Consider the following 22,770-nt stretch of genomic DNA (forward strand, 5'->3'; position numbering starts at 1 on the left):
TTGGATAGCTCCGAATATCAGTAAAGATTCTTCACAATGGGCCAAAATCTGCTCCCTGTAACCTTCAATCTGCTATGCTGTTGGGCTGTCAGAAAAGTTATGATGTATTTTTTTCTATGTTCTTCTACACAAAAATGCACCGTGACTTTTCCCCACAAGCCAGTGGTTCTGCACAAGTTAGCTCTTCAGGCACATAAACTTCCTCCTGTTTGCCTCCATGCTGTCATTTCTAGGTGAGTAAATCCCAACGACTGTCATGGTTAGCTCCCAGCCTCTTTCCCATCTTGGCGCCTGTCTTCTGCAGTGACTGTGAATCATTCTTTTCCCACTCTCTTAGCTATCGTCTGGCCTTTGAAGATTTTATCTGAACTACCATGGACATTTATTACTTCTCTCACTCTCCTTTCTCAGATTGTTGTTAATGAGCTCATTTTGTGTAGCCTTCTGCTAGCCCTGATATGGCCTTACCACTCTCTCCTAGGGACTGGCACTCTTGTTCAAGACGAGAACATTCTGTTCTCTGGGGAGTTTGAGAAAGATGGACCCGAATTCTGCCACTTGCACATGTTAGGTCTAGGGCCCATATCCTCAACTTCCTTAACTAGAAAATGCAGATAGGGGGCCAGGCTGTGGCACACCCAGTTAAACACACACATTACAGTGCACAAGGACCCAGGTTCAGGCTCCTGGTCCCCACCTGCAGGGGGAAAGCTTCACGGATATGTTGGTATGCTTCTAGTTCAGCTTCTGGGATCCCTTCTGTTACACTGCTTGATGCTGTGGTCTATTTACATGGTCATTCTGTTACATTGGTTTGGTCTCACTACCCCTGCCTCCGGAAGATTTTGGTTTAGTCCTTGCCTTTTCGCGCTTCTTCCCTCTCCCGCCCCCTATCCTATGTACTTCCTTGGTTGCTGGCTCTTCTGCCTGAGCAGAGAGAGGCAGGACAGGATTGGGTTGTGATTAGATTAGATTAGATTAGTTTTTTGAACTGTTTGCTCGTGAATAAAGAAATACTGTTTCTCTGCTCAGCTATGTGCCCCTGGTCATCTGTCTCCCGCTGCGAAGGTAGCCCGGCATACTGGTGCCCTGAACTCTGACTGACACGGATAGTAAAGCAGGGCTGCAGGTGTCTCTGTTTTTTCTCTCTCTCTCTCTCTCTCTCTCTCTTTTAATTTTTAAATTATCTTTATTAGGGCAACAAAAAGGAAAATAAATAAATAAATAAAAACTTAATTTAAAAAAATTATCTTTATTTATTACTTAGATAGAGACAGCCAGAAATTGCGAGGGAAGGGGCAGTAGAGAAGGAGAGAGACAGAGAGACTCCTGCAGCCCTGCTTCACCACTCGCAAAGTTTTCCCCCGTAAGTGGGGACCAGAAACTTGAACTTGGGTCCTTGTGCATTATAGTATGTGCACTCAACCAGGTGTGCCACACCCAGCCCCTGTTTCTTTCCCTCTCTGCCTCCTCCTCCCCCCTCAACTTCTGTCTTTGTCAATAATAAATAAAAATATGTAATTAACAAAGAAGAAAATGGAGATAGTATTCTGAGAGCATTACAATGAGGTTGGGGGGTTGGGGGTGGCGTACCTGGTTGAGCGCACGTGTTCTAATGCTCAAAGACCTGGGTTTAAGCCCCTGGTCCCCGCCTTCAGGGGCAAAACTTTGCAAGTGGTGCAACAGGACTGCAGGTGTCTGTCTTTCTCTCCCAATCCCCCCCACCTACTTTCTCAATTTCTGGCTGTCTCTGTCCAATAAGCAAATAAACATTTTATAAAAATTTTTTAAAAATATATTAAAAATGAGATTAGGTATGAAAAATACATAGTATATTTAGCTGATTCTCATTATTTGTGGTAGTTACTTCCTGTAAATAATGTGAGTGAGGTCAGGTGGTGGTGCACCTGGTTAAGTGCACACATTACAGTGCATAAGGTCCCTGGTTCAAGTCCCTGGTCCCCACCTACAGGGGGAAAGTTTCAGGACTGGTGAAGCAAAACTACAGGCGTCTCTGTTTCTTTTCCTCTCTATCTCCCTGCCCCCTCTCAGTTTCTCTGTCTCTATGAAATAATAAATAAATAGATATGTTTTTAAAAAGAATGTGAACAGTGAGTAGTGGCAGAAGTGCAGATATCTCTGTCTCTTTCCTTCTCTATCTCCCTGGCCCCTCTCAGTTTTTCTGTCTCTATGAAATAATTAATTAATTAATTAATTAAATGTTTTAAAAAAGAATGTGGACAGTGAGAAGTGAATTCTGAACCATTAACTCCTAGAGGAAATACAGGAAGAGGGTCCTGTGAACCTGTCATCATCTTTGTGTCAGCTGATAATCATATAAGCATTTCATGTATGTTTTTACTTGAAGACATATTTTTTTTAATTTTTTATTTATAAAAAGGAAACATTGACTAAACCATAGGATAAGCGGGGTACAACTCCACACAGTTCCCACCCCCAGATCTCCGTATCCCATCCCCTCCCCTGATAGCTTTCCTAGTCTTTATCCCTCCGGGAGTATGGACCCAAGGTCACTGTGGGATGCAGAAGGTGGAAGGTCTGGCTTCTGTAATTGCTTCCCCGCTGAACATGGGCATTGACAGGTCGGCCCATACTCCCAGCCTGGAAGACACATTCTTTTTTTTTTATTATTTAAGAAAGGAGACATTAACAAAATCATAGGATGGGGGGGTACAACTCCACACAATTCCTGTCACCCAATCTCCATATCCCATCCCCTCCCCACTAGCTTTCCCATTCTCTATCCCTCTGGGAGCATGGACCCAGAGTCGTTGTGGGTTTAAATTTTATTATTTATTTATTTATTTAGACCAGAATTTATTTGTTCAGCTCTGGCTTATGATGGTGCAGAGGGGATTGAACCTGGGACTTTGGAGCCTCAGGCATGAGAGTCTTTTTGCATAACCATTATGCTATGTACCCCCCTGGAAGACACATTCTTATATGCATGTGTAGGTGGGTGATTCATTAACATTGTGCTTGTGGCCAACTTGTGCCAGAACGCAGATATTCTAACACACATATTTTCTCTGGAAAGCACATGATGACCTTTTTGTGTTTAGGAACACTGTACTATACTTTAACCAACATTTAAAGGTTATGTTATACAGCAAAAATCACCACACCAAAGAAAAACAATTAAAAAAAATAAATAGCACCAAGAAAAACCAACTTGTTTGTAGGAGAAGAACTGACACAAAAGAGGCCAGATATTTGACCTCAGCTAAGAACACAGGTATGGGAGGGAAAACGTCCTTTTTTTTGTTTTGTTTTCTCTTTTTTACCAGAGCACTGCTCAACTCTGGTTTATGGTGATGTGAGGGTTTGAACCTAGGACTTTTGAGCCTCCGGAAGGAGAGTATCTTTGCATAACCTGTATGCTACCCCCCTCTGCCCCCACCCTAAAAACTTGTATTTTTCACTGTTCTGCATATTCCCTTGAATTACATAGAAACCACTATGAGCAGTCATTTAGGGATTAAAAATGCATTTTGGTGAGTGGTGAAAATTTTAATAGGAGTACCTGCAAATAATGATCAGCTGTACTTGGCCCTTTTGACTAACACATTAGGACCATTTCCTAGTAATTAAGTACCTCTTTTACTGAGTTGTTGGGTCTTTTGTTTTAAGTTGTGCTCTTTATTTATTTGTTTATTTATTGCTTTTTTCTATCCCCCACTTCTTTTCAGAAGAGCATCTCTATTTTTGGCAGATGCTTCCTAGTTAGGAAGAAATACAGCAGAATCATCTGACCCATTCTACTGCCTTGAGAAAGAGCCTCATTTTTCTGGGAGTGCAGCCTTCTTAGCATATGAGGATAAGCCTCTCTCCTACTTCAAGATTCCACCAGTTCCCAAGATGAGTAGAGTTGTCTCTAGAGATCATACAGGTAGGGATAGTTCTGAGGGACAGGAGGCCTGCTACCTCAGTTAGCTGGGGCTGTGAGTCTATGATCATTTGATCCTGTGTTACTGTGTTTCCCCATAGGGATGGGGCAGAATTTAAGGAAGTGGAAGAGGACACCCAGAAGTTGTAATAGGAATTTGAAAGAAGTTGAGATAGAAGTGAAGGCAGGACCCTAAAGGTGCATAGAAGAACCAACTCTGTCGCCATTTCTCTCTCTCTCTCTCTCTTTCTCTCTCTCTCTTTTCTTTATCTCTCTCTCCCCCACAAGTAAGCATGCTCTCATTTTTCCTGAATAAAAGCTTATATTTATTTACTTATTTATTTTACCAGAGCCTCAGGCATGAGAGCTTGTTTGCATAACCATCATGCTGCCTACCCTCACCCACTAAAGCTTTAAAATGCCTGTAAATCATACTTTTCTCTCCAATTCTTTGTTTAAGTATGGCAAACCTGCAGCCATGGGGAGAGCTATCTGTCCATTCCCACCCCGCCATACCAGTTATCTTGTTCATCTTGTTTTCTGAACTGTACTTGATATCTCTCTCTCCCAAGATTTGTTTATTTATTAATACAAGGCATCATTCAGGTATATATATGATGCTAGGAAAAAAGTTCAGGTCCTCATGCTCTAGCCACTATGTTCCTTCCAGGGCCATTAGTCAGTCGCTCATCTGAAGACTTTTCCTTCCAGCCCCACCCCCTACCCCCGACACCTTCTTTTGTTTCCAGGGTTATTGTTGGGGTTCAATGCTGGCACTACAAATCCACTGCTTCTGGGGGCCATTTTTATCATTTTTATTGGATAGGACAGAGAGAAATTCAAAGAGGAGGGGGAGATAGAGATGGAGAGAAAAGGATAGAAAAAGATAGACACCTGCAAATCTGCATCACCATTTGGGAAGCGTGGGTCCTTGCACACAGTACTGTGTGCGTTTAACTGGGTGCACCGCCAACTGGACCCCTCCTTACAGCTATTTGTGTGACTGGTCTCTGGTATGTATAGCAGAGAAGAATCCCTTGTGGGTGTGGCCTCGGTACAAGGGGAGCCTCTCTGTTCACAGATGCTGCCCCACTTATGCATTTAAGCCTCGAACCCCGTAATCAAGGAAATTTAGAATTTGAGGAGGTAGGAGCTTTCACAACTTTGTGAGGTGGGGGCTTGCTAACCCTAGTTGACAAATATCTAACCAACTTGTCCAACTTGTCCAACTTCCAAAATTTATGTTTTGTACCAAGCAGCTTCTGGGTCTCAGCCTTCACAAGCTACAATCATGATCTTTTGTCCCTCGCAGAAGGAGCTACTTTTTAAGTGAAGTCACTGAAATACATTTCACACACTGTATACAGTTCAGCAGCTTTCAGTCTACTTGCTGAAATGCACACACACCACCACAGTTTCTTTTAGAACATTTTCATCACCTCAAAAAGAAATCCTGTGGCTGGTGGTCTCTCCAGCCCCTCCCTCTTGAAAGGCCCATGCATGACTTAGGCACCTGTGAGTGATGCCATGGCATCTTGTCTGGCAAGCAGGTAGAAGGGAGGCTGTGGGAGAGTGGCGGCCAGGCCATGATGCTAAGGGCCACAGGACAGCCCAGGAGTTGATCTGTTTCTTTAATCTACTCCCCTGATCTTATCTCTCCTAACTGAATTCATTTCCTCTCTCTCTGGTCCCATTGCCCCAGTACTGTGTGGTCCTTTGTGAGTCAGCCCCACAGGGGCTCAGCATTCCGGTTGAGCAGCTCTGGAATTGACTAGTTCAGGGAGAAACTCTGCCAGCATCCCCCACCCCACCCAGGGGCACAGCGCCCAGAGATCTGCTCCCATTGTTCACTCCCCACCGCCCCCAGCAGGACACATTAACCTGCTCGCTGAACCATGGGGCCAGACAATGGCTGTGGTGCTGACCTCAGCAGTTTCTCAGTATACACGGATCGCTTGACTGAGCTCACCGTAAACATGATGACCCTGGCTGAGCTGGTACTCTGGAATCCAGGGCTCAGGACAGAAAGACAAATCTTTGGACTGTGTTCCTCTTTAGGACTTACACACATAGTTCTTTGGGGGCCTCCTCTAAAGGGGTCCTTGCGGATGGGAGGAATTCCCATTTCGATCCCAGTTGGCTGTGACTTGCAGCCTCTCAGCCACAGCTCTCACTAGTAGGCAGCATTTCAGTGATGATAACACTCCGTCACATGTAACACCCCCACTAGTCCTCTCCATGGCTATGTCAGACAAGGAAGACGGGGGGGGGGGGCAGGTGGTAGCATACCCCGTTAAGCGCACATAGTACTAAACACACGGACCCACACAAAGATCTGAGTTCTAGCCCCAGCCCCCACCTGCGGTGGGGAGGATGCTTCACAAATGGTAAGACAGGTCTGCAGGTGTCTCTCATTCCCCTTTGATTTTTATTTTATTTGTTACCGGAGCACTGCTCAGCTCTGGCTTATGGTGGTGCAGGGGATTGAAACCCCGAGACTTTGGAGCCTCAGACATAACAGTCTCTTTGCATAATCATTAGGCTATCTACCCCTGCTCCTCTCTTTCTCTCTCCCTCCTCTCTCAAGTTCTCTCTGTCCTATCCAATAAAATGAAGGAAAAAATGGCTGCCAGGAGCAGTGAATTCAGAGCACCTGAGCCCTAGCAGTAGCCCTGGAGGTAAATAAATAAATAAATAAATAAATGTAAAGAAAGAAAAGGAGACTAACTGTTGAATAGACTGAGTTGCCGAAAGGCTGTGTGACTGGAAGGGGAATCACAGATTTCCTAGGCTTGCACATGAGCAGCCCTTTAGTGTAATATGTGGTCATGTCAGAAGTCTTATGATAGCGTATTTATGAAAAGTCCATTTCAGCTTCACTATAGAGGGTGGGGGTTGGGGGAGGGACACAGACCTTTGGTGGCAGGAATTGTGTTAATATATACTCCTATTAACAACAACAAAAAAAGTTCATTTCTCTCTCATCTTTATCACAAACTAAGTAAGTTTTGTTTTGTTTTCAATAGCCACTGGGGTTATTACTGGGACTCAGTGCCTGCAGTGAATTTACTGGTCTTGGTGACCTTCTATATATCTCTCTCTTTCTCTCTCTCTCTCTCTCTCTCTCTCTCTCTCTCACACACACACACACACACACACACACTTCCTTCCTTCCTTCCTTTCTTCCTTTTACCCTGATACAACTAAGAGAAGTTGAGAGGGGAGGGGAGATATAGGAAGGAGAGAGAGAGACACCTGCAGTACTGCTTCACCACTCACGAGGTGTTCCCCTTGCAGGTGAGCACTGTGAACTTGAACCTGGGTGCGTGCATGTGCTAACATATGTGCTCATCTAGGGGCACCACTGCCTGATCCCACTAAAAAGATATTTTCAGAGTAAGTGGCTCCTACAATTTTTGACACGAATAGGAGCTCGAGTGCTGGACTGGGGAGGAATGTGTACACATCTGTGAAAATGCATCAGAAAGACGACTAAACACATGACTTGTTTACTTACCCACGGCCACATACCATCCTCTACCTTGCTGCCCTTCGTTTCCCTGCTTTCCTGCTGACCTGCCATAATACAAAGATGCACCTGGCTGAACTTGAGGCAAAATGAAGGCTTGTTTTCAGTGGCTTACCTCTGAGGTATACGTTCCCTGTTAAGCAAATCCAATCCATGTAAATGTCTAAATTTGCAAAACAAATACATCTGGATGAAAATATTCACCTTAGAATCACCACATCAGGAACCCTTAAAAATGCATATTTAAAATTCCAACAAAACTTCAGTATTCATAGAAGTCCGGCTATTGAAAAGCTGTGTAGTAAGTAAGAGAGAATTTAGCGGGTGGGAGATTTTGAGGGCCACCTAGGTTCATCGAAAGAGTTTCTCTCCTCTGAAACATTCTCATGCTGTTCTTAGATCCTGGAAAGAAATACTTTTCTCTGTCATTTGTCTCTGCAAGACAGTTTCTGACCTTTCCGTCTAAATCTCTGTTTCTCTTATCTCTGTCTCTGTTCATTGTTTCTCTGCCTTTATTCCTGGCTTTGTAACCAAAGCCCAGCTACTCCTCAAAGCTGGAGACAGTGGGAGTGAACCAGGAAGGACCTTGCCTTGGTCAGTCTCTGGGGTCTAAGGAGTATGCCTGGGATGGCGTTGTGAGGCGAGCTGGGAACGCAGACCAGCATTGGGAACAGTTTAGTTTTCTGTTTCACAATTAAACATGGGGTGCCTCTTGCTGTGCTTTTGCTGCAGGCCTGTCAATTTCCCTGAGGGCTGCTCTTGTTTGTGACAGGGGAGGGCAGTCAGCCTGGAGCATCTTCCCAAGCTCTCACAAGCAAAGAGGCCCTCTAGTGGTGGTCCGGAGGACTCAGCTCTGTAGGGAAAAGTACCTGCTTTGTGCCCAATGTGTGTAGCTTCTGCGCTGGGGGAATCTTACCTCATGATTCCATCTGGCCCCCTGACTGACAGCAGCTGCCAGGCCAGGAGAAAACAATCTGTACTTGGCAGTCTTTCTTGTGTCCCCAGTCAACTCCCTCACCCACTCTCATAACAGCTGCTTCCTCCCGTTCTTTCGAGTTGCCACCCCCCACCCCTTACTCCCTCCCAGTGTCTGGTCTCTACAATGAGTTCCCCTCCAGTATTTGTTCAGCCTTCTGCCTGCACTGGGCACATTTTTTTTTCCTACCTTGAAAGTACCAAGATTATCCCAAGCTCACTTGACTCCTGCACGGCTTTAACTCCTCTGTCTCCATGTATTTGATTTCCAAATCTAGGTCTGTCATCAGAGTCACTTTGCTGAGCTTCAGTTCTGAGTCACTAGTTTGTCTTGGCCCTCTCTTCTCCCATGTCAGAGTGGTTATAAACTTCTATTCAGTCTACCCTCTATGAGTTCTCGAGGTTTTTCTTCTGCTGCTTCTCTGCCTCGTGCTTTTTTTTATATACTTCCCCTCCCAAGCCTTCTTCCACCACCAACCTACTCATCTCAGAGGCATCTAAGCCATTTTGATTATGTCTCTTCCTTGATTTGAGCCTTTCTAATTAACTTTCTAAGTTAATCTCCCTCTCCTCCACCTCTGCAGTGCTGGGGGCTCATGTATGTTTGATTCCATCATTCCCAGCTGACTAGTTTATTCTTTTTATTTCAGAAAGAGAGGGAGGGCCAAAAAGACAGCATAGTGGTCATGCAAAAGACTTTCATGCCTGAGACTCTGAGGTCCCAGGTTCAATCCCCAACAACCACCATAAGCCAGAACTGAGCAGTTCTCTCTTTCTTTCTCTCTCTCTCTCTCTCTCTCTCTATCTCTATCTCTCTCCCTCTCTCATTAAAATCTCTCTCTCAGTGGCCTTCATCAACAAAACAGGAAAGGTTAAGTGTTGGAGAGAAGTGCTGGTGGGAATGTAAATTGGTCTAACCCCTGTGGAGAGCAGTCTGGGGATGTGGAGAGAACTCTGTTACACTGCTGGTGGGAATGTGAACTGGTGCAACCACTATGGAGAACAGTGTGGAGAATATTTAGACAAATAAAATGGAAATACCTTATGATTCAGGAATTCTACTCATAGACGTTTATCCAGAATATATAATAGCACTGATTTGAAGGAATATATGCATGCTCATTTTTTTCTTTCTTTGACAAGTCGACCTCACCAATGAGTCCTGGAGCCTCACCTCTTCAGAGCCTACCCCACTAGGGAAAGACAGAAACAGGCTGGGGGTATGGATCAACCTGACAATGCCCATGTCCAGCAGAGAAGTAATTACAGAAACCAGAACTCCCACCTTCTGCACCCCAGATAATTTTGACCCATCCTCCTAGTGGGGGAGAAATGATAGGGGGAAGATGATCAGAGGACTCAACTCCAACTCCATCAAGACCTGAAGAGAGAAGAGGAAAAAAGGAGAGACATTTAGATGTAGTAGTTGTTGTATATGTGATTGGATAGGAAGATAAAATGGGGCCATGGAGGGGAAATAGGCAAATATGTACAAACATAGACAGGCAGTTGTAGAAATAATAGTTAACCCATATCTGTAACCTTAGGAGAGCTGCTGCAGCTTACAATGGAGGGAATGGGGACACAGAACTCTGGTAGTGGGAAGGGCACAGAATTGTACCCTTGTTATCTTGTAATTTTGTAAACCAACATTAAACCATTAATAAAATTAAAAGAAAAGTGGTCTGGGAGGTAGCATAGTGGATAAGGCATTGTACTCTCAAGCATGAGGTCCTAAATTCAGTCCCTGGCTGCACATGTACCAGAGTGATGTCTGGTTCTTTTTCTCTCTCTCTCCCCTACCATTTCTCATAAATCAATAAATAAAATATTTTTTAAAATTAAATTAAAAGAAAAAAAAAGAAACAAAAGCTGGGGGGGAGGTCAAAGGGACTGGGGGATGCAGCACGCTGGTGGATGAGGATGAGTTGGGGTGGTGACGCCCATCTTGGAAAGTCACAGAACTGCACCCTTGTGATGATAACCATGTAAAGCAATACTTTCCTCAATGAAATGTCTTATTTTTAAAAATTTTTTATATCTGTTTATTTATTTTCCCTTTTGTTGCCCTTGTTTCTTCTTGTTGTTGTAGTTATTATTGCTGTTGTCATTGATGCCATCATTGTTGGATAGGACAGAAAGAAATGGAGAGAGGAAGGGAAGACAGAGGGGGAGAGAAAGAGAGACACCTGCAGACCTGCTTCACGGCTTGTGAGGAGACTCCCCTGCAGGTGGGGAGCTGGGGGCACCGGTCCTTGCACTTTGCACCACTTGTGTTTAAACCGCTGCGCTACTGCCCAACTCCTACTTATTTATTTATTTATTTATTTTATTTCTTTATTTATAAAAAGGTGACATTGACAAAACCATAGGATAAGAGGGGTATAACTCCACACAATTCCCACCACCAGAACTCCGCATCTCATCCCCTCCCTTGATAGCTTTCCTATTCTTTAATCCTCTGGGAGTATGGACCCAAGGTCATTATGGGGTGCCGAAGATGGAAGGTCTGGCTTCTGTAATTGCTTCCCTGCTGAACATGGGCATTGACAGGTCGATCCATACTCCCAGCCTGTCTCTCTCTTTCCCTAGTGGGGCAGGGTTCTGGGGAATTGGAGCTCCAGGCCACATTGGTGGGGTCATCTGTCCAGGGAAGTCTGGTTGGCATCATGGTAGCATCTGGAACCTGGTGGCTGAAAAGAGAGTTAATGTACAAAGTCAAACAAGTTGTTGACCAATCATGAGCCTAACCCTAAGACAGCAGGAACCTCCCGCTTCCTCTGTAGAACCTATATTCCCTCAGTCCTGGAACCTCTAGAGTGGGGCTGACTTTCCCACATGCTTCTCTCAATTCACACCAAATTATATCGCATCTGTTGATCCCAACTTAATCAACCCAATGAGTGCCACCTAGGCATGCTTCACTTCAGACTGTGTCCTTTTTATTTTTATTTTTTAAAGTTCCATCCTGGCTATCATCATTTTCTGCGCACATCAAACCCATTCAGTAATCAAAGTGATCTTCATCTCAAAATGCTGAAGGTTATAGGTGAGCAAGTGAAAGCTTGGCAAGGTGGAGTCAGTGGCCCAGAGTTATAGGAGAACCAGGTTTGAGCCTTACTTGCTCATTCTCTTCCCACTTGACCCACTACTTAGTCATGTGCCATGCCATTGCTCCTCTGGCTTTGTATCGCAGATAGGAGCAGAGAGCCTCTATCTTGGTGGGTTCCAACTGCTGCCTGTCTCTGCTACTGGTTGCTCCCAACAGCAACGGAAAGTCTTCTCAAGGACCAGGGTTCTTCAGATGTTCCCATCAGTTCCATAGAGTTGTTACCCAAGTGAATTGGTATGTTCCCAATGGACAGGTGTGTGTGTGTGTGTGTGTGTTTCCTGCCCTCATTTAAACACTGGCAGAGACTTCCCTGTTCCTGAACAGGTGTCTAAAAAGGTTACTATTTTAATAAACTTAAACAGTTTAAAAATCATCTAAGGGGATGATAGCATGAGGTGCAAAGCCCCTGGGTGCTATTAGCAAACCTGGCATTCCCACTCCCAGAGGGAGTGTTTGTGGCATTCTAGAAGCAGTGTCATTATGATTAGAGCATTGCAACTGTAGCATAGTGCAAGTGTGAATGTCAGCCTGGGAACAAATGCAAATATGCCACCAGAGCCAAGCTTCTCCCTCTCTACATACACATGCACACACACACTCACACACACACACACACACACATGCACACACGCAGAGCAATGATTCGGTTTGGGGCAAGGTAAGTCTGAAATATCCGTCAGACATGTATCTCTCTCTCTCTTTCCTTCTTTGTAATGGCTGGTCTATTGTTGCTACAAGGAAGTTCAAGAGGTTTCCTAGCACCACAGATTACTTTTCAGGGGAGGAAACTGTGGGCCAGAGCAGACACACAACTTCTCCAGGGTCACAAAGTTCATAGGGCAAAGGCCCATCTTCCTATTCTCTCTCTCTCTCTGCCTCCAGGGTTACTGCTGGGGCTCCATGCCTGCACTATGAATCCACTGCCCCTGAAGACCATTTTTTCCCTTTTGTTGCCCTTGCTGTTTATAGTTGTTGTTATTATTGTTGTTATTGCATCATTGTTGGATAGGACAGAGGTAAATGGAGAAAGGAGGGGAAGACAGAGAGGAAGAGAGAAAGATAGACACCCGCAGACCTGCTTCATGGCTTGCGAAGCGACCCCCTGCAGGTGGGGAGCTAGGGGCTCAAACTGGGATCCTTACATTGGTCCTTGTGCTTTGTGCCATGTGCACTTAACCCATTGCTACTGCCCAGCCCCCTCCTGCTCTCTCTTGTACCATCCTGCCTCTCTGTGTCCACCTCTGTGTTTTATTTTATTTAATTATTGCCATCAGGGTTATTACTGGTGCTTGGTGCCTACATTAAGAATCCACCACTCCCGGTGACTTTTTGCTTTCTTCTTTTTAATTTATTTTTCTTTTTTGTTGGGTAAGGAGAGAAAACTTGAGCGTGGAGGGAGAGAGAAAGATACACACCTGCAGAACTGCTTCACTGCTTGTGAAGTGTCCCTGCTGTAGATGGGGAGTAGATCCTTGAGCATGATGATATGTGTGCTTAACCTAACCAGGTATGCCAGCACCCAGCCTCTCACCTCTGTTTTTAATTTGATTTATTTGTTTGTATGAGGGTGGGTGCAGAGCACTGCCCAGCTCTGGTTTAGAGTAGTGCTGAGTATTGAACCTGGGACTTCAGAGCCTCAGACATGAAAATCTTTTGCATAGTCATTATGCTATCTCCCCAGCCCTCTGTGTTCACCTCTGCACCTTTGTAAAATGGTGTCTTAGCCAGGTTGAGCTGCTGTGACCAGCTACTATAGATAAGGCCTGTTCAGCTGTCAGATCCTGGAGGGTGGGAAGCATAGGGTCCAGGCGCTGGCAAATCTGGTTTCTGGGGAAAGCCCAATGCGTAATTTGCAGATGGCTACCTTGTTGAAGCTTCACAAGACAAAGTGTTTGTGTGTGGGGGGGTTCTCACCTACTTCGGGACAGCTTCACCTTCACAACCTAGTCACTCCACTAAGACCTACCTCCAAATGACATCAGATCACAGTGGGCTGTTGGACATTCAGCATACAAATTTGGGAGGATACAAACATTCAGTCCATAAACAAACAGTAATTAAAAATAATTCCTAGAGGGGCCGGATGGTGGCTCACTTAGTAATACCAAGAGCAAGGACCTGGGTTTGAGCCCCCCCCACACCTGCACAAGAGGTGAAGCAGGTCTGCAGGTGTCTGTCTTTCTTTCCCGGTCTCTACCTCTCCATCCTCTCTTGATTTCTTTCCGTCCTATATAGTAAAAATTAGAAGGAAAAAAAAACACAGAAAAAAATGGCTGCCGGAAGTGGTGATTTCGTAGTGTCGGCACTGAACCTCAGCAATAACCCCGGTGGCAATAAATAATACCTATGATGATAATAATATATTGGTAATAATCAATAATAACTATTATATTTATTGTTATTATTCCTGGATGGTCAGAGCTAGGAGGATTGACTAGGACAGTTTATGTGGTTGATAGAAACACTGCAGGCATTACGTGAATTTGGGGGTTGGGGTGGAAGAGGATGAAAATGGATGTGTTTTAGAGAAAAGCCTGGTGTGACACTGTCTCCCACCTGCTATCCTAGGGCAAATTCCTTTAAACTAGAAGGCCCCTATTCCCAACTTAAAGTTTTTATGGAATTCAAATGAGAAATTTTATGTAGAATTCTATTTATCACAGAACCAAGTACAGAAACCTTTGCCAAAAATAACACTGCTTCTCTTCCTATGTTCCCCACCTTTTTAAGAGACCAGTGGAATTGGGCATGTGGGAATATTGCTAGAAATAGATGAATGCTAATTGCAAAAGGAATTGGCCCAAATTAAACGCATAGGGTCTCTTCTTTTCTGAGAGTGCCTACTATTTCTAAAGGTGTCAATGAAACCAGCTTAGCAGGGAACAGGCAAAATGACTTCCCATGAGGTTGATAAGATGTCAGGGGATTGACTGTCAAAATGAAAGCCTGTTGCTTCAGTACTTAAAGTCAGTGGGCTGTGCTGTTTCTGGGAGTCTTCTTTGCTTATGTAAGGAAAAGCTCAGGAGTGACCACATTTAGAACCAAGAGCACGTTTGCAACTAGAACAGACTAACTCCTGGGAAACTGAGGGGCAGAAAACTGTGTTTTGTTTTTCACCAGAGCACCATTCAGCTCTGGCTATTGGTGATGGGATTGTATACATAAATTCTGTGTACAATCCCTGTGTATTTCTACAACTATTAAACTTTTATCGCTAGAGATCTTAACTTTCTGTCATTTTTATTTCCTTCTTCCACTGATGGTTGCTGGTGTGTATGTGTGTGTGTGTGTGTGTGTGTGTGTGTGCGTGTTGTTGGGTTTTGTTTTAATCAGAGTACCTTTCAGCTCTGGGTATTGATGGTGATGAGGGTTATCCTCTTTTTTTTATTGTATTATTTTATTATTTTTTAACAGAGTAGAGCAAGAACGCAGTCCCCCACTACCACAAATTATGCAGTTGAGTTTCCCACATTTGGGGAAATCGCAGGGGTCAGCACATCCAGAGTGTGGTGGATATGCCTCAGCCTGGGAAAACCACCTTCATGATCATGCTATCTCCCCTGTCAGGTATGAGGACTGACCTCCTGAATGCAAGTCCCATGTGCTACAACTGTGCCATCTTCCTGGCACTGTAGAGATTTCCAATACCCAAATTAGACGTGTTTTTCTCTCTTTTAATGGTATGCTAGCAGTAAAGGGTGCTTTATTGGATGTCACATTTTTCCAACCTCTTTTTAGGCCCAGAGTGTCCTGTTTGCTTGTCCTTATTTTCGATTACTTTATTAGGCAGCATATATGCAAGATATGCAGCAGTTAGGGAAGAAACTCAGCCAGTAGATCATAGGACTTGCCTGGCTGAGGCTCCTGGTTCAACCCCCAACACCCTGTACTGGAGTCATGCTCTGGCTACTCTTTCTCTTGCTCAAGAAATATATATTTTTTCCTTTTGCTTTCAGGGTTATCACTGAGGCTGGGTGTTGGCTCTACGAATCCACTGCACCAGGAGGCCATTTTCTTTCCATTTTATTGGATAGGACTGAGAGAAATTGAGGGAGAAGGGGGAGGTAGAGAGGGGGAGAAAAAGACACCTGCAGACCTGCTTCACTGCTTGTGAAGCAACCCCCTTGTAGGTGGGGAATTGGGGGCTTGAACCGGGATCCTGTATGCTTTGTACTATGTGTGCCTAACCTAGTGCACCACTTCCTGGCCCCAGTAAAACAATTTCTTTCCTTTTTTGTTTTATTTATTTTATTAATGACAAAGATAGGAGGGAAGAGTGAAATAACCAGACATGACTCTGGTACACGTGCTGCCGGGGATTGAACTCAGGACCTCATGCTTGAGAGCCCAATGCTGTATTCACTGCACTACCTCCTGGACCACAATAAAATCGTTTTCTTTTAAAATCTCCAGGCAGTACTGAATAGTGTTTAGGCTTCTCTTATTCCTCTTCAGCCTCAACCCTCTTCCCCCTTCCCCAACAGGTAGCCATCAACTCCCATATTTCCTTAGAGACATCCTTTTATCTGGTTCTATTCGTTCCCTCCCTTTTTTTCTAATTAATATTAAAGCTAGGAGGTTGATTTAAAAAGCATTTAAACCAAGGATCTGGCGGTGGCACACTGGGTTAAGTGCACGTAGTACAAAGCGCAAGGACCCACACAGGGATCCCAGTTTGAGTCTCCTGCAAGGAGGTCGCTTCACAAACAATGAAGCAGGTCTTCAGGTGTTCGTCTTTCTTTCTGCTTCTCTATCTCCCCATCCTCTCTCATTTTATCTCTGTTCTATCCAATAAAATGGAATAAAGGATAGCTGCCAGGCGCAGTGGATTCGTAGTGCGGGTACCATGTCCCAGTGATAACCTAGCCTGGAGTTGGGAGAACCCAGGTTCAAGTCTTGATATACTCATGTCTATGTATCTGTCTTTCTTCAACCATGCCCTGCACCCCCTGACCAGCTTTCTCTCTCATCTGTGGTCCACTTGTAGGAGTGTGGTATGGAGGCAAAGAAGAGCTGGAGAGGTTTCTGAATGAGAGAGATGGAAAGGATATGGAGAATGAGGCAAAGGCTACTGGGGGAGCGCAGAGTTCCCAGCTGAGACTTCCTGCTCTCTGAACGTAAGCCCCCAGGTCAGGCTGGGCAAGTCTTCCCAGGAAGCAGAATGAGGCCAGTCGGCCACACTGATGGGGCTGCAGTGTGTTACATCAAAGGAGCAAACCAGCAAGTCTTGCTCAGCGTGAACTGCAAGACAAGAAAGAATTAGCGTTGGCAAAGTAGCTCACTTGGGTGCTGTGCTGCTTTGCCATGTGTGTGGTCAGCTTTGTACCTAACCCACCGCACTGAAGAAGCCCTCCGTGCTGTGGTTCCTTCCTCCCTTCCTCCCTCCCTCCCTCCCTTCCTTCCTTCCTTCCTTCCTTCCTTCCTTCCTTCCTTCCTTCTTTTCTTCCTTTCTTTCTTTTTCTCTCTCTCTCTCTTTCTCTCTCTCTCTTTCTCTTCCTTCCTTCCTTCTTTCTCTTTCTCATTCTCTTCCCCCCCCCCCCTCTCTCTCTCTCTCTTCCTTTCTTCTCTTCCAGAGCACTGTTAAGTGCTGGCTTATGTTGGTATAGGAGATTAAACCTTGGGCTTCGGAATATCAGGTATAAAAAAAAAATTTTTTTTTGCATATCCATTATGCTATCTTTTCTGCTTTTTCTCAGCCTTTTTGTGTTTGTATGTCTATCTGGAAAAAAATCACCCTTGAGTAGTGAAACCCCAGTGATCGATCTCTCTCTCTCTCTCTTTCTCTCACAGACATACACATGAAAAGAAAAAAGAAAGAAGGAAGGAAGGAAAAAGAAAAGGAGAAATCCTCCTAATCTAAGTTTGTACTCACATATCCTTCTTTTCCCACTAACCCAGGGGCTCTGGACTTAGTCAATGGTTTGACTTAGTCATTCCTCAGTGGTTCGTCAGATTTATCCACTGTGGAATGAACTTCCCATAGTCATGACCCCGGTGTCCAAGTGGCCACAAACTACTTCCACAGCAGTGCTCAGTGATAAAGAGCTTACCTTTCTCTGGATCCATTAATTCAGAGGCCTACAGAAGGACATAATGAAAGAAGGGACCTCTGAGGGTCCTTCCTAAGAGATGTCACCTATATTAATGTGTGGCCTAAACTCTAAAATCACTGCCACTATAACATAACACACACACACACACACACACACACACACACACACACACAAACACACTTTCTTGTTAAATGATTTGTCGTAAGTAGACAGAGCAAATCTTTATGCTATTACCCAAGTTAGAAATGTTCCCAGCAACCTCTACTGCTATCTATTTCTATCTAAGTATTGCTACCGGAAAAGTGATTATTGATTCTCTGCTATTCTGATGTATTCAAAAGTAGAGGGTCCACCTTTACTGCATTTTGTTTTATTGATGTACCACATGGTTCTGTATGCCTTTGCAAAAATAAATAAATAAATAAAATAAAGTGTTTTTCATCTCTCTCTGAAGGAAGAATTGAGTAGCATGGAACAGACATAGATGGGCATCAACTGCCTATTTCCAGAAGCTCTGAAACTATCCCACTTGTGTTTGGGGTATATTTCTGGGTGAATGGGCAAATTCATTTCTTCTGAGTATCCCATGCTTCTCCCACTCCACCTTATCTCTTTGGTGTTGGGAAACCTGATTTTTGATGCTTTAAGAAGAGGCAATACATCTGGGAGTGGACAGTGATCGGGGTGATGATCTTAGAAATGAGATGCATCTAGTGTGTGTTCAGTTATTCCCTCCTTCAAGCCTGGGCCTTTAGGGGGGCGGTGCTGGCCCTGAAGCCTGAAGTTCAAAGCTAAGCCAGGAGAGCCTTGAGTTGAGAGCAAGTCAACACTAATAGGTTGAGTTTGCTGAGCCCAGGGGAGGGGGTCTGCAGCAGGAAATTCAAGGAAGCAAGAGATGGTAACAATGGTCATGCTGTGCTTTGTAAAGAGCAAGCCCCCAGACCCACACTGCAGGTGTCCACTCACGGTTAGTGTTCCTCAGCACCCAGCTCCCTCCAGGTGTCGTGACTCCAGAACTGCCTTACATACTTTAACGATGACTCTTTCGTCACTATCAGGCCACCCCACCAGCTGGGGCCCCAGTCGGGGAGTCCTGAGATTCCCAAACAGACATGATGGGCCTAGACTTTGAATAAATCCCTCTCCCCAATATTACCAGTCATCTCTATCAGGAACAACACAATAGACCCCCATTGTGGCCCCCCATAGGACCTTGCCCTCAACTTGGATCAACAATGGTAGAGAATGTTCCATCCTCTGGAGGGAGGATGGACATATTCTTTTTTATTTTATTTATTTATTCCCTTTTGTTGCCCTTGTTTTATTGTTGGAGTTATTATTGTTGTTGTTATTGATGTTGTTGTTGTTGGATAGGACAGAGAGAAATGAAGAGCGGAGGGGGAAGACAGAGCGGGGGAGAGAAAGATAGACACCTGCAGACCTGCTTCACTGCTTGTGAAGTTATTCCCCTGCAGGTGGAGAACCAGGGCTCGAACCGGTATCCTTAAACTGGTCCCTGAGCTTTGCAGAATGGACATATTCCATGCTCCACATGAAGATGGGTCCTAAAATTGGGGCAGCTTGGAACATTCCTACTCATGACCATAGAATGTGAGCTCAGATCTACAGGGATGCAGAGGTCACATAGGCACCTAAGCTGAATATGGGACCCAGATTAGATCAAATCGATGGCGTTTATAGTCAACAATATTTATACACTTTTCCCATATTTGGGAGCTATTTTCTTCTCTGATCCAGTTTTCTGGTCCTTTTTCCATCCATGGCATTATCTCCCCAGACAATAGCTTGGATCCACCTGCATATCAGATTTCAGGCTCAATGAACAAAAGAAAAAAATAGTATAGTCACAGGCACTTTGGAATATAACTAAAATATGCCTACTAGCAATCTACAAAATGGAGACCCCCCAACTTTTCATCTGCACTACTCCAGCCTTTAGGTTCATGATTAGTCAACAACTTGTTTGGTTTTATATGTTAACTCTTGCTGTGTAGATGTCCCCTCAGGCTAGTGCCAGTTCCCACGAGAATTGGGACATTCTCGCAGTGCACTTTTCAACCAATCCTGTCCCGACACATCACTCCTGGTTGTTGCCCTATAAAGCCCTCCTACTTCCAACCCCCTTCTCTCTTGCCTGTTTTTTTTACCTCGGTGAAGGAAGGGTGGTGCGCCTAGCGGGATGGCCATTTTTGGCTAGCTCCATGGGCCCGAACTCTGAGGTGCCTGCACGAATAAAGAACTGTGTTCCCTCTCTGCCCGGATTCTCCTTTCTCTCTCCTCTGCATCCTGCCACTGCAAAGCGACAAACTCTCTTCAGCCACCAGGTTCCAGATGCTACCATGATGCCAACCAGACTTCCCTGGACAGATGACCCCACCAATGTGGCCTGGAGCTCCAATTCCCCAGAACCCTGCCCCACTAGGGAAAGAGAGAGACAGGCTGGGAGTATGGATCGACCTGTCAATGCCCTTGGTCAGTGGGGAAGCAATTACAGAAGCCAGACCTTCCATCTTCGGCACCCCATAATGACCATGGGTCCATACTCCCAGAGGGATAAAGAATAGGAAAGCTATTAAGGGATGGGATGGGATACAAAGTTCTGATGGTGGGAATTGTGAGGAGTTATACCCCTCTTATCCTATGGTTTTTTTTCTATGTTTCCTTTTTATAAATAATAATAATAATAATAAAAGTTTAGTGACAAGTTAAAAAAAAAAAAAAAGGAAAAACTCCCACAGTGTGGAGCCCTTTGCTTATCCTGGTGACTGAAGCTACTGTCTCTTGTTCCCTGAAACTAAGCTCTGCTGGGCCCAGAGACACAGCCTACCCAGAGCTGGGGACCCTCTCGGGACAGCCGGCATGCTGCCCACGGTGTGGGTGGAGGTAGCCCTTCTAGCTGAAAGGCTTCGAGAACAGATGAGGCTCTCCGAGCTGCTGGAAGGTGGCAGCTTGATTGTGTGTTTACTGGCAAACTGCTCATCCTGCAGGGGTGGCAGGAAGGAGGCCTGAGTTGTGAGTGGGCGAAAGGGACCACGGAGGGAAGCTGGCAAATGGAAAGGCGCGCTGGAGGCGGAGGAAGCTAGGGCAGAGCTGGGGGTGGGGTGTGCGCGGCTGGTGAGGAGGTGAAACACCTCCTCGCCTAGAGCTCTTCCCTTCATTCAGGAAGCCTATTAAGACGTGGATTGCTTAATCATTAGCTCTGAAACAGCATCACGTGAGTCTGAAATCAGAGGCACTCAGCAGTTTTTCCTGTGCCACCTGCAGCTAAGAAATAGAGGCTCAGAGAGGCCAAGCAACTTGTCCAGGTTACACAGCAACTTGTCTTCATCTAGGCTGACAGCAGCATCTAATAAATTAACCCAAATGTTCAGAATGTATTTTTGCTTCTTTGTTGTGTTTTGTTTAAGGATTATGGTAATTCATGCAAAAGGAGTTTTGAGAGAAAGGGTGAAAACATCAAATATCTGATTATGTTCTTTTTGTGTTTTCACCTTTTTTAAAGTTTTGGTTTTTAAAATATTGTTTAAAATTCTTTATTTATTTACTATTGGATAGAGACAGAAATTAAGAGGAGAGGAGAGAGACACACAGAGAGAGAGAGACACCTGCAGCCCTACTTCACCTTTCATGAAGCTTTCCCCCTGCAGGTGGGGACCAAGGGCTTGAACCTGCATCCTTGCACACTGTAATGTTTGTGTACTTAACCAGTGCACCACCACCTGGCCCCTTTTTTAAAGTTTCTAAAACTGTGTGGGTGAATAGACCCCTTTGTGGGCTCCCATAGGACCTTGCCCTCAACGTGGATCAACAACGGTAGAAAACGTTCCATCCTCTGAAGGGAGGCTGGATAACATACTCTATGCCACACCTGAGGAAGATGGGTCCTGAAACTGAGGCAGCTTGGAACATTCCTACTGATGACCACAGAATGTAAAGTCAGATCTATAGGGATGCAAAGGTTACATAGGCTCCTAAGCTGAATATGGGCCGAAATCAATGGGGTTTAAAGTCAACAATATTTATACACCTTTCCCATATTTGGGAGCTGCTCTCTTCCCTGGTCCAGCTTTCTAGCCCCTTTTCCAGTCATGACATCATCTCCCCAGACAATAACTTGGATCACCTGCATATCTGATTTCAGGCTCAGGAAAAAACTAGGATAGTCATGGGCCCTTTGGTATATAACTAAAATAGGCCTACTAGCTATCTTCAAAATAGAGACTCCCAAATCTTCACCTGCACTATTCCAGCCTTTAGGTTCATGATTAGTCATTAATTTGTTTGACTCTGTATGTTAACTCTTCTTCCAGCCACCAGGTTCCAGATGCCAGCATGATGTCAACCGGACTTTCCTGGACAGACGACCCCACCAATGTGTCCTGGAGCCCCGCTTCCCCAGAGCCCTGCCCCACTAAGGAAAGAGAGAGACAGGCTGGGAGTATGGATCGACCTGTCAATGCCCATGTTCAGTGGGAAAGCAATTACAGAAGTCAGACTTTCCACCTTTTGCACCCATAGTGACCCTGGGTCCATACTCCCAGAGGGTTAAAGAATAGGAAAGCTATTAAGGGATGGGATGGGATACAGAGTTCTGGTGGTGGGAATTATGTGGAATTGTACCACTCTTATCCTATGGTTTTGTCAATTTTTCCTTTTTATAAATAAAAAATTAAAAAGAAAGAAAAAAGAAAAAAGTGTTTGTGGTGAGAGGGTGGGAGGGGAACAAGTGGTGGCACACCTGGTTAAGTTGACACATTACAGCTTAAGGACCCAGGTTCAAGCCCTTGGTCCCGACTTGCAAGGGGGAAGTCTAACCTCACCTGCAAGTAAGGTAACAGTAAAACATGATTGTCTCTGCTTTCAATAGCAGTCAGAGGTGTGTGGGCTCCATCTTTTTATTTTTATTGTTACTATTTTATTTTTGTTTACCAGGGCATTGCTCAGCTCTGGCATATGGTAGTGTGAGGGATTGAATCTGGGACTTTGGAGCCTCAGGCATGAGATTCTCTTTGCATAACCATTATGCTATCTACCCCCATACTGGGCTTGATCTTTGCCCCCAGCAAACTTTGGAGTTAATTGCTAGACAAAGGGATGACAAGCAATTTCAAATATCTCTTAAAGGAGACACGTAGAAAAGTTGTGGTCAGGGAACCAAGGAATGGTGCATCTG

The 22,770-nt window shown here is 44.8% G+C and overlaps 1 non-coding gene across 1 annotated transcript; it reads right to left on the reverse strand.

Moving 5' to 3' along the window:
• Positions 1-14,934: 14,934 nt before the first annotated feature.
• LOC132540517 (U1 spliceosomal RNA) lies at positions 14,935-15,098 on the reverse strand. The gene has a single exon (XR_009551727.1). It is a non-coding gene; the product is annotated as a U1 spliceosomal RNA (small nuclear RNA).
• Positions 15,099-22,770: the final 7,672 nt, after the last annotated feature.

Source organism: Erinaceus europaeus, chromosome 9, assembly GCF_950295315.1.
Source record: "Erinaceus europaeus chromosome 9, mEriEur2.1, whole genome shotgun sequence".
Lineage (NCBI taxonomy): Eukaryota > Metazoa > Chordata > Mammalia > Eulipotyphla > Erinaceidae > Erinaceus > Erinaceus europaeus.